The sequence below is a fragment of the Balaenoptera physalus genome (genome assembly GCF_965194825.1).
Source record: "Balaenoptera physalus genome assembly, chromosome: 11".
Lineage (NCBI taxonomy): Eukaryota > Metazoa > Chordata > Mammalia > Artiodactyla > Balaenopteridae > Balaenoptera > Balaenoptera physalus.
Genome location: NC_138896.1, coordinates 72,652,154 through 72,663,450, shown reverse-complemented (window position 1 = coordinate 72,663,450; position 11,297 = coordinate 72,652,154).

Genomic DNA, 11,297 nt, shown 5'->3' with positions numbered 1-11,297 from the left:
GGTGGGGCCGGAGCGAGTCAGGCCCGGGACTGGGCCGGGGCGGGGCCGGAGGTGGGGCCATAGGAGATTCGGGGCCGGTGATTGGCGAAGGCGAAGTTAGGGCGGAGCGAAGGCGAAGTTAGGTGCGGCCCAAGCTCGGCTCAGGCTGGAGGCGGAGCCACGCCAAGGGATAGCGGTAGGGGTAGAGCCTAGCCCAGAAGGATTGAGCGCAGGACGGGCTGTAGGCGGGGCCGGGCTCCGATTGGGTGCAGGGCGTCTGGAGCTCCGCGGCCCGACGGCGGGGGCGGGCTGATCTCGTAGCCTGAGGATGGGGATCCTGTGCACCTCAGGGGCCGAGCAGGAACCAGTCCTCTGAGTTGGGCGAGCAGAGCAGAGGGGGCGTGTCTTCGTCACTTGTTAAAGTTAATGAACCCAATAAACTTGTTTCAGGAGCCACAGAGCCCCGGAGACTCTCTGGACTGCGGCTTTTTTAGTCTTAAAGCAGGGTTGGCCCCTTCTCTCTCTAGGTTGCAGTTAAAAAAAAGGTTTATTGCCACCTCAACACCTTTGCCCAGGCTGTCTCCCTCAGCTGGGGTACCTTCTCTAATCATCCAAGCCTTATCCATCCTTCTCTGATCTTCTAGGAGGTATTCTCCTGCAGGTAGTCATCCTGGACTCCATCATGGGACCCAGCAACCATGACCCGAGAGAGAGAGAGAGAGAGAGAGAGAGAGAGAGAGAGAGAGAGGTGCCCACTGACTTCTGGGAACATAAGTGGCCATGATCTTATGGCCTGTCACCCCTGGACAGTGGCTGCAACCCCATGGCTGGACAAAGGTGGGGTGGAGGCAGCAGCATTTTTAGGGGGACATTTCAGTCTTTCTGATCCTGTTCTCCAGGAGGAGGCCACAGCCCTGACCTCCGATGGACATTTAAAAAGTCTGCCAAGGGTTACCCAGGAAGGTGTCCTGTGTGGCCCTAGTGCCATGAGTTGGGGAGGCCCCAGTCCAAAGACAAGGAAGGTCCACAAAGCTGGGAAGGGAGCCAGCCACCAATGCTTGGTCATCAATGCTTAGCCACCCACAGTCCCCTGTTCAGCACAGACTCCCTCCTTATCATCTTGATACACACCTTGTTTCCACTCCCAATCCTCAGTCTGCTCTCCCTGGAATGTCCATGTGTCCCTCTCTGAATGGCTCCCTTGTTGAGGGGGCATTGGCCTGTAAGTCCTCAAATGGTTCCCGCAGGGCTCCCTCCTGCCTGGAGCCAAAGCTCAGGCAGGCCCTGCCATGAGCGCTCAGCGCAACTGTTGAAAACACACAATGCCCACCCAGGGACACAGACATTCAGAGATATGCTCTATACATCCATACATAGGCTCAGCCTCCAAAATGCTTCAAATCCACAGAACACACTGTAAAAATGGGTGCACACAGCCAAGAACACAGCCTGTCCACACAGACTACAAACCCAGCTCCAAGGCGGGCCTCTTCCCCTGTCAGCCCTGCCCCTCGCTTGAGAGCTGATCCTCCCTCCTTGGGCCTCCCCAGCCTGCTCCTAGCAACAGGCAACAGCTCTAGCAGTTGCCAGGCAACAGGGAGAACCTGTCCGCCCCTTGGAGGCCAGGCTCACCAGAGGTAGGTAGACACAGACCCCAGTCAATGGAGGCGAGGCAGGACAGGGCCACTGGGAGGCATGGCTTCCCCCAGCCCCAAGCCAGTTCCTGTGGTATTTGCACCCTTCCCACCAGTTAGCCACCCGCTTCCAGTTAAGTGCTCTTCCTACAGAGTCCAGCAACCTCTGCATCCAGTGCTCCTGGCTGCTCCCTCACCATTTTCATGGGGGTCCCCGGGGCTACTGCGAAGTCTCTGCTCCTCCAGTCACACACCTCCCACTCCAGGGGCTCAGAGCCCCACAGGCCCAACTTCTCCCCCGATCACCAGCCCCATGTCCACTGCTGCTCTGAAGCCCAGACACTTCGGGTACCCCCAATAACCCGTGTTCCTGGGCTTTCCACTTTGTGACCTCCCACCAGCCAGAGCCATGACCCTTGCTCCCCACCCCTACATCCTGTCAGTTTCTTCCCCTCCTTAACTCCCCCTCAAATACGTCCCCATTCTCTATCCCCACTGTCCCTTATTCTAGGCCTCCAGCCTCCTCCCTGGCTCTCCTGTTTTTCTACAATCCATCCTCTACATGGCAGTCAAGGGGATCCTGCTGAAAGAAACCATATCACTCTCTTGCACACAAACCTTCTGTGGCTCCCCAGTACCCTGAGGATAAAGCCCACACACACTGCTTTGGACTGTGCAGGGGCAGAGGTGGTACAGTGGTGGTTGACAGCAAGGACTCTGAGGAGCACTCCACAAACTTGCCGGCTGCATATTACTTTGGACAAGTACCAGAAACGCCTTGTGTCTCTGTTTTTTGTTGTTATGGTTTTTTTTAATTTTTTTTTTTTAATTTGGCTGCACTAGGTCTTAGTTGCAGCACGCAGGATCCAGTTCCCTGACCAGGGATCGAACCTGGTCCCCCTGCATTGGGAGCTCGGAGCCTTTTTTTTAATAAATTTATTATTTATTTGTTTGTTTTATTGTTGGGTCTTTGTTGCTGTGCGTGGGGCTTTCTTTAGTTGCAGCCAGCTGGGGCTACTCTTCGTTGCGATGCGCAGGCTTCTCATTGTCATGGCTTCTCTTGTTGCAGAGCATGGGCTCTAGGTGCATGGGCTTCAGTAGTTGTGGCGCACGGGCTTAGTTGCTCCGAGGCATGTGGGATCTTCCCAGACCAGGGATCGAACCTGTGTTCCCTGCATTGGCAGGCGGATTCTTAACCACTGAGCCACCAGGGAAGCCCAGGAGCTCGGAGTCTTAACCACTGGACCACCAGGAAATTCCCGTGTCTCAGTTTTTTTTATCAGTAAAATGGACCTAACAGTAATAGCTATCCACGACACTGGCTGAGGTCACGGCTAAGGGAGGAAATGTAGGTAAATGTTCAGAGTGTGCATGGTACACAAAACGCCCTCAGTAGGGGTGAGTTGTTATAACAGTTATTGCTGCCAGGCCCCGTAGGGGCTGTCCCCGACCAAGGCCCACCTCATCTCCTTCCATTTGCAACACACCAGCACTCCAGCCATCTGATTTGCCTTGCTCTCCCCATTCTCTTGCACGTCCCCCATTCCCTTCCCCCACTTCCCTCCTCCCAATCTTTCATTCCCTGGCTGTGAGCTGGGCATCTCTGACTCCCATTGTCCTGGGGCTTCCCCTCCCCAGCCAGATCCCACTATCCCAGTGGTGAGTCTCTCCCACCCACCCAGATCTCTGATTCCAGACCCCTTACAGCATAATCCTTGAGGGTGGCAGGTAAATATTTGTCAAATGAAACGAATGAATCACACAAAGTTTAACCCGCCCTTCCAGGGGTTCCCCCTGGAGCGGGGAGAGGTGTAAACACTAATCCTGCCATCACTATAAAAATATTCGCCATAGTTGTTTGTGCAGAGACGGGAGAAACTCATGGTGCCTGGGAAGGTCAGGGAGCCTTCTTGGTGGAGGTGGTGTGGGGAGTATTAGAGGGAGAGGATCACTGAGGGAAGTGGGAACAGGGACTGGGAGGGTGGGTTCGGGAACGGGCTGGGGAGAAAATCAACGGTCAGAGCTAGAGAAACACCTGGCTTTGCAGCTGAGGCCACTGAGACCCAGAAGGGGTCAGGACACAACCACTGTCATCCAGTGAGGGACATCACAGGCATGCTGCTTCCTTTACACTTGGGAACCCAGGAGTCCTTTCATCCTTTCAAGAGACATTGTTCTGGGGGCCGAGGATGGTTGCCCAGTCAGGGCTTCATGGGCACCAAAGGAGGCATGACTTGTGTCTGTGCATGCTGGTCCAGCAGCACCTGAACTAGACCGTAAAGGACAGTAAAATGACATTCAGCAGAACTGAGGATGGCATCCCAGCTGGAATGGAGAAGTGGCAGCTACTGGCTTACCTGGACAGCTAGGATAACTTCGAGGCTCACCACAGGCCACAGAGCAAGTCCAGCTTGTCCTGAGCTCCTGTCGTGCACCAGGCTGAACAGGGTGAGAAACGGAGACCCCCTCAGTGGGCTGCGACACCCCGGCCCACAGACTCCAGGAAGGGGAAGCTGCCAGAACTTCCCCAAAGGCAGTTTCGGGGTGGGTGTGTCTGCCCCCACCAGAGTCCAGGAACAGGCAGGACCCCACAGGGATGCCAAGTCCAGGATCCTGGCCACTCCACCTCCATGGCTCTCAGATGGCAGGGAGTCCCCAGCTAGACCCTGTACAACCAAATCACAGCTTTGCAGATAGGGCTGTCCCTCCCTACAACCCGGAGCCAGGCTCCACCTCCTAGTACATCCCCTGCACTTCCCCTTTCCTGCTTCTGAGCCCAGCAGCACTTCTGAGATTGGAGTCAGCCACCTTGCACTCTCTGCCCCTTCTTTCCAAACCGCTATTCCCAGGCTTCTCTTACCCCCAGAGAAACAGTCCCAAGCCTGGCAGGCCTTGGGTTCCAGGGTCCCCTTTCACAGTCATCCACCTCCTTCAATTGGCTTTGGCCTGGAGAACTCAGGGCCCAGCACTCCATGCTCAAGTTTCTGGGGGCCAGGGGATTCCACCTGACATGGGCAGGAGGCTCTGAGAGGAGGAGTCCTCTGTTCAACTACTGTTTGCTGTGAAACTACTGTGTGCCATTCATTGTGCACTGCCCTTCAGGAGTACACCAAACATGTAAACAGGGAAATGAACTCCACTGTTTTGGAGTAACTCAACAGGGTGACACGAGAGCCACTGGGAGGTGTATGCAGGAGGAACAGTCCAGGGGCTTCCCTGGTGGCACAGTGGTTAAGAATCCACCTGCCAATGCAGGGGACACGGGTTCGAGCCCTGGTCCGGGAAGATCCCACATGCCGTGGAGCAACTAAGCCCGTGCGCCACAACTACTGAGCCTGTGCTCTAGAGCCTGCGAGCCACAACTACTGAGCCCGCGCACCTAGAGCCTGTGCTCTGCAACAAGAGAAGCCACTGCGATGAGAAGCCCATGCACCGCAACGAAGAGGAGCCCCTGCTCACCGCAACTAGAGAAAGCCCGCGCGCAGCAAAGAGGACCCAACGCAGCCAAAAATAAATAAATTAAATAAATAAATTAAAAAAAAAAAAAAAAGGAGGAACAGTCCAAGGAGGGGAACTCTGAATGATGGGAAGGGACCAACCATGTGACAAGCCAAGAGAAGAGAGCGATAGGCAGAGGCAACAGCAAGTGCAAAGACCTTGGGGCGGGAAGGGCCTGAGTGTTCCTGGAACAGAAAGGCCAGCCTGGCCAGAACAGCAGCCAGAGCAAGAGGGACTGTGAGGTGAGGGAGGACAGCCATGAGGCATCAGTGAGGCACAGGGCAGGCAGGGGGCTCCCAAGTGCCCAAGAGATGCTGAGGTAGGAGTTCGTTGAGCCTGCAGCGGACACCAGCATCTCCAAGCCAGTGACCCATGTCTGGCCCTGAAAATCCAACTGATCCTGGTACTCAGGGTGCTGCTGATGTGACTGGGGGAGAACTGCCCAGTGACTTAGCAGGGGACCCAGGGAGCTTTCAAGGCTTTGGGTCTAAGACTGAGCTGAGCCCCCCTCCATGTCCTTGAAAAGCTCTTGTCCAACTTGCCACTGTGTCTGTTACCTACGCAGCCTCTGAAGGCCACCTCCCCTGGGTAACCCAGGGTCCTTAGAGGGCCTGGGAAATGATAATCAGCCCTATCCCTGGGAGTCACTCCTCTGCTCACCTTGTTGCCTAGACTTCCCTGCCATGCTGTCCAAAGGCTGGGGCTGGTAGCTTCTCCTGCAACTCGTTAGGGCCTTCATTAGCACTGCTTCCTGGAATTTAATTTAATGAAGGAGCAAAAACAGCCCTGATGAAGGTAATGCAACAGCAAGCAGCCCATGAGATGCCTCCAAGGCCCAGCCACCAGGGCTCAGGAGCTTCCTGTAGATGGTGACCAGGAGTAGAGGGGGAAGAGAAAGGGGACCTGTTCTGGGAGAGATGCCGGTCACTGAACCCTGGAAGCATGGGACATTGCTCTGCAGTACTGCAGGGAGCAAATGCTGCCACTGAAGCCAACTAGACAGAGTTAGAGGAATAAGCCTGGTTGGGGATGGCTTCAGGCTGCTGGAGAAAAGCTTTTGAGATGCCCTGGGCCAGCACCGTCTGTCAGAGCACAGGCCCAGCTATGGACCAGCGCCAGTGGGTAGTCAGGAGGGGCCAGATCATCAGGGCCAAGGGCAGGGAAGAGTTTAAATTTTATTCCAAATGTGATGGAAACAATTGGAGGGTTTTGGGGAATTCCCTGGCAGTCCAGTGGTTAGGACTTGGAACTTTCACTGCTGGGGCTCAGGTTCAATCCCTGGTCAGGGAACTAAGATTCCACAAGCTGTGCAGCCTAAAAAAAAAAAAAATTGGAGGGTTTTTAAGGGCAGGTGACATGATCTACTTTTCTAAAGTTCCCTCTGACTGTTATGGAGAGTGTGGCCCCTGTGGACAAGAGGAAAGGCAGGGAAGGAGGCACAGGGTGACCACCATGTGGTGCAGGAGATGAGGGTGATGGAGTGACGCCTATGGGGACAGGGCTGTCCCACATCCTCTAGGAGAGGCTAGTTGGGGACATGTGGGAGGCAGGGCATATATAACTGGACTGAGCTAGTTTCCTTCCAGCAGGTTTGGGCTGACTAGTCCCCTTTCAGCCTTCTCCACAAGCTTGGCCTCTTCTCCAAATAGACATGGCTCAAACATTTAAAGAAAATCTGTTTAAAGGGTTCCCCAGGCCCCTATAGCTGTTTCCCCAGCTCTGTGCACCTCTCTACTCCGCTGCTGGAGTTCCCTTCCCATTTCTCCATCGCTGGGAAGCCTTCCTTGCCCTGCACCCAGGTCTCGGGCAGCGCCAAGCTTCCCAGGAGCGCCAGGACTGTATTTCACAAGGGAAAATGCCGGAGGCTCAGATGTGGGGCGAGCCTCAAAGACCAGAGCCTGTCCCTCAGCTTTCGGCCTCCTGCCACCCTGTTCCCACCCCTGCCCTAATACCCCTTAACACTGCCTGCCCTCGGCCCACCGCAGGCCCCTCGCTCCCTCCCCGCTCCCTATTCGTGACTTCCCTCCCCAAGTTTACCACCCCCGCCTCGCGGCCGAGCTGAAACCGGAAGCGGCCTCTGAGCGCGCCGCCCCGCCTCTTCCGGGGCTTCTCTAGGCGGGAGTGCGGGGTTTGGGTGGCGCTAGAGGCAGGGCACGGCTTCGCGGGGCAGCGGCGCCTCCTAGCGGGTCTTTGGCGCAACGCCGGAGCCGAGGCGGGCCCAGAGCCCGCACCTCCCCGCAGTCCTCTCCTCTCCTCCCGACTGGCGCTCGCCATTACCCCCACCAGGCCTGCCTTCCCGTTTCGTTCTGCCTCCAGCCCTGGCCCCCGCCTCCGCCGATCTGCCCACTCGGTGGCCAGCGAGGCCCTCCCTTCATAGGGCAATAGCCGTTCGGTGTCCTCTGGCTCAGAGCCGTCCGTGGCGCCCCATGGCCCTTGCCCTGCTCTGACCCCATCCCTCCTGGCCTTCCTCCAGCCTTAGCCTCCCTCCCGGCCCATCCTCAGAACGTGCCACGACACATGCCTTCCTGCTTCTTCTGGTCCTGGCATCTTCACCGCCTCCGTTCCAGGATGTTCTGTAGCCTCCACCCCCCAAATTCACAGTGGAGATTAGACGCTGATTTGGTTGACTATCCCGGTGGGCACTTCCCCTGCTTCCTGAAGCTGGGGTGGCTCAGTGCCCATAGTCTGCGCTGAGCCTGGGGCCGCGTGCCGGTGCGATTTGGGGGCTCCGGGTGCCTTGCTGAGCTTGACCCCAGAATAGATGTGGGCAGCATAAGGAGAGGAGCTGGGCGATGCTTGGTGGGGCTCCCAGAACGCTTGGTCAAGGGTGGGGCTGGGACTCGGCCCCTTCCTCCGCACCAGGAACCCCTCCAAGGTCAGGCAGCTCATGGGGGTCCCAGGCCTGGCTCCCTGAGGACCCGGCCAAGTGTGGGACTGGCAGTTCCTCACCTGCTCAGGATGCCCAGTGTTGAAGCCCCGGCCCTTCCCTTGGCGACCTCACCCTCCCGCCCCGCCCCGCCCGGAGCCTTCCTGCCTGCCTTCTTCCCATGCGCCAGCCAGGACGCCTTCCTGGACAGCCTTGGAGCCTCAGGGTCCCGCTTCACAGCCATAGCTGACCATCCCCACCACCAGGTCCTGTAAAGTGTAGGCTGGGTCACTGCGCCGCCCAGACTCTGGCCATTGACCGCCAGGGGGCAGCAGAGGCCGCCTTCTGTGGATCTTCTGGGGCGGGGGTGGGGGCGGGGTGGGGGTGGGGTGTGCGGGTTAAGTCTAATCCTGTCCAGGTCCCGCTGTGCGTGGCAGGGCAGGTTTGCAGCCTTGTATGGTTTTGAAAGCAGTTTTGTTCTTTCCGATTTTTCCCAGGGCTACTTTTTCTTCCTAAGTAGCTTGCAGTCTATTATTACTGTTTCACGTTGTTTGAAAGTTAGTTGCTGGATGACTTTAAACTGAGGTCAAGGCAGAGATCTGAAAGAGTCTTCTGGGTCCCTGCATATGCTCCTTGATGTCCTTGGCTTCATCGTGGACCCATGATGTTCCTAGCTACCAGCAATTGGCTTGGCCAGGCCAGGCTGTGGCCACCCTGCATGCTCCCTGATACGACTGCCCAACCTCCGCGTACTGTCTTCCAGCTCAGTACTTCCAGGGCTCTGGCCCAGAAGTCCTTCACCTGCCTCCAACCTACCACCCTGCCAGCTTCTTCCAATCTCTTACCCTCAATAGCTGCTTCTTCCCAGTCTTCCTTAAATGCCTCTGTTGGCCCTGCTCCTCTCACTTCACACAAACTGTCTACACTTTTTCTTTTCTTTTCTACCTCTCTTTCCTCTACCCTCTCCAGGCAGGCTTGCCCCTCCCTCCACAAAAAAGCCCTGGTCACGGTCCTTAGTGACCTACACGTTGCTGGACCCAGTGGTCTGTGCTCCACCCTCTCCTCCTTGAGCAGCTGATGCTCGTCTGGTTCCCAGGAGCCCACATTCTCCTGGGTTTCCTCCCACCTCCTGGCTGCTCCCTCCAGCTTTTTTGCTGGTTCCACCTCATCTCTACCTCCTAACAGAGAAATGTTCCAGGGCTCAGTCCCTACTGCTGCCCTCCTCCTTCCAAACCCATCTGCCCCCATCACATCCAGGAGCCTGGCTTTAAGTACCAACCCCCACTCTTTACCTCCCAGATCCAAAGCTCCAGCACTGGTCACTCTACTGAACTTGAGTCACACACCTAGCAGCAAACATGGCATTTCCACTTTGATGTCCAGTCAGTATTTTAAACTTTTCATGGGCAAAACTGATCTCCCTCCCAAGCCTACTCCTCCCCCCGCCTCCCTCAGCAGATACAGTGGCAAGTTGGAGTCACTCTGGACTTGTCTCTGCCCTTCCCCTCATACGTACCCAAGCCATCAGGGAACCCTTCAGGATATGCCCAGCGTCTCACCCCAACTCTGCCACTACCTGGGCTGAGACACCTGATATGTCTGTCTGGAACAACTGTAGTAGCCCTTGTGTCAGTGTCACCCTTGGCTCCCCATCTCCCACCCCAGAGTCTAGTCTCAATGCAGCAGCCAGAATAATCCATTTAAAACCTAGAGTTGCTACTGAGTCAGATCCTGCCCCCTCCTCTGTTCAGGATCTGGCATTGGCTCTTGCCTTTTCCACAGAAAAATCCAAAGTCCTATGGTGGCTGGCATGGTCCCACAACATCCCCTCATTAGCCCCCAATCGCCCCTTCTACCCTCTCCCACTTCTCTCAGCATCAGCCTCCGTGGCTTCCTGGCTGCTCCTCTCCCAAGCCCAGCATGTTCTGCCTCAGGGCTTTGCACTGACTGATCCCTCTGGCTGGATGTTCCCTGCAGACATCTACATGGCTTCCTCCCTCTCCAAGTTCTCATCAAACATCCCTTCCTCAGTGAGGCCCACCCTGACCCACCTCCCAACCCTTGTTCTTTTTAAATTTTATTTGGCTGCACCACGTGGCATGTGGGATCTTAGTTCCCCGACCAGGGATCAAACCCGTGTCCCCTGCATTGGGAGCACGGAGTCTTAACCACTGGACCGCCAGGGAAGTCCTCTAACCCTTATTCTTCATTGCCCTTACCATGCCATTTTTACTCCCTATACTACTGATCATCCGCCAACAAATGATATAACTTACTGATTATGTTTCATGTTTCTGGTCTGAATCCAATCCCCCACCTGTAAGTCCAAGGAAGGCAGGGCTCTTCACTTTGTTCATTGCTGTACATACAGGTGCTAGAAGAGCGCCTGGCACATAGGAAATCTTAATAAATACTTGTCAAATGAATGAACAATGAATTCCTTTTCAGTTGATAGGCGAATGTGTGCATGTGCACACAGGTGAGAAGGGTGCAGGCAGGGGCAACTGCTGGTCAGGGAGACCAAGGCCCATGCTTTGGCCCTTTTTCCTGGTCTGTATTATCTTATTTTTCTGTTACAAGCAGTCATAAGAAAAGCGGTGAAAAGAAATATTGACGACCTCTGTGCTGCTCTAATTTTGGGTTTTTTTTTTTTGGCTGCACCACACGGCTTGTGGGATCTTAGTTCCCCGACCAGGAATTGAACCTGGGCCCTCAGCAGTGAGAGCACAGAGTCCTAACCACTGGACCGCCAGGGAATTCCTGCTCTAATTTGTTAACATTTCAGATTTAAAAAATTTTTTTCAGAGCAAATTAAAAAAAGCAAACCAGAAGAAAAAAGACCTGGGAAATTCTTCAAAACATACAAAAATGCTTAGTGATGACCAAGGGCCTGCAGACCCATCCTCGTGGAGGCCAAATGGCTGGAACTTGACAGCCAGAGATACTCATTTTCAAACAGTCTTGTGGGCACTTGACTTTCTGATATAGTGTAGTGGCCACACTGCCTGCCCCCTTCCCCCTGGAGCCTGCTGACCAGCAATCAGTCTGGAGGAGAACTTGCTTGGCAGGCAGAGATGGCCTTCAGGGGCCAGGGTCCTTCCTCCACCCCAGCTGTGTATATGTGGGTGAGTGTGTAAGTGTGTGGCAGCGGGGAGGGGTGGGTGGAGCGACTGTCAGCTCATCCCCCTGGTCTGAGAGGCCTGAAGCCAGGCTTGGGGTCTTAAGAGATTCCAGGCAGTCCTGCTGCTGCTCTGACCTGCAGCCTTCTTTGGATGGAGGGAGGTTGAGAAAAGATACCCGGGGTCTGTCAGCAGGATGGA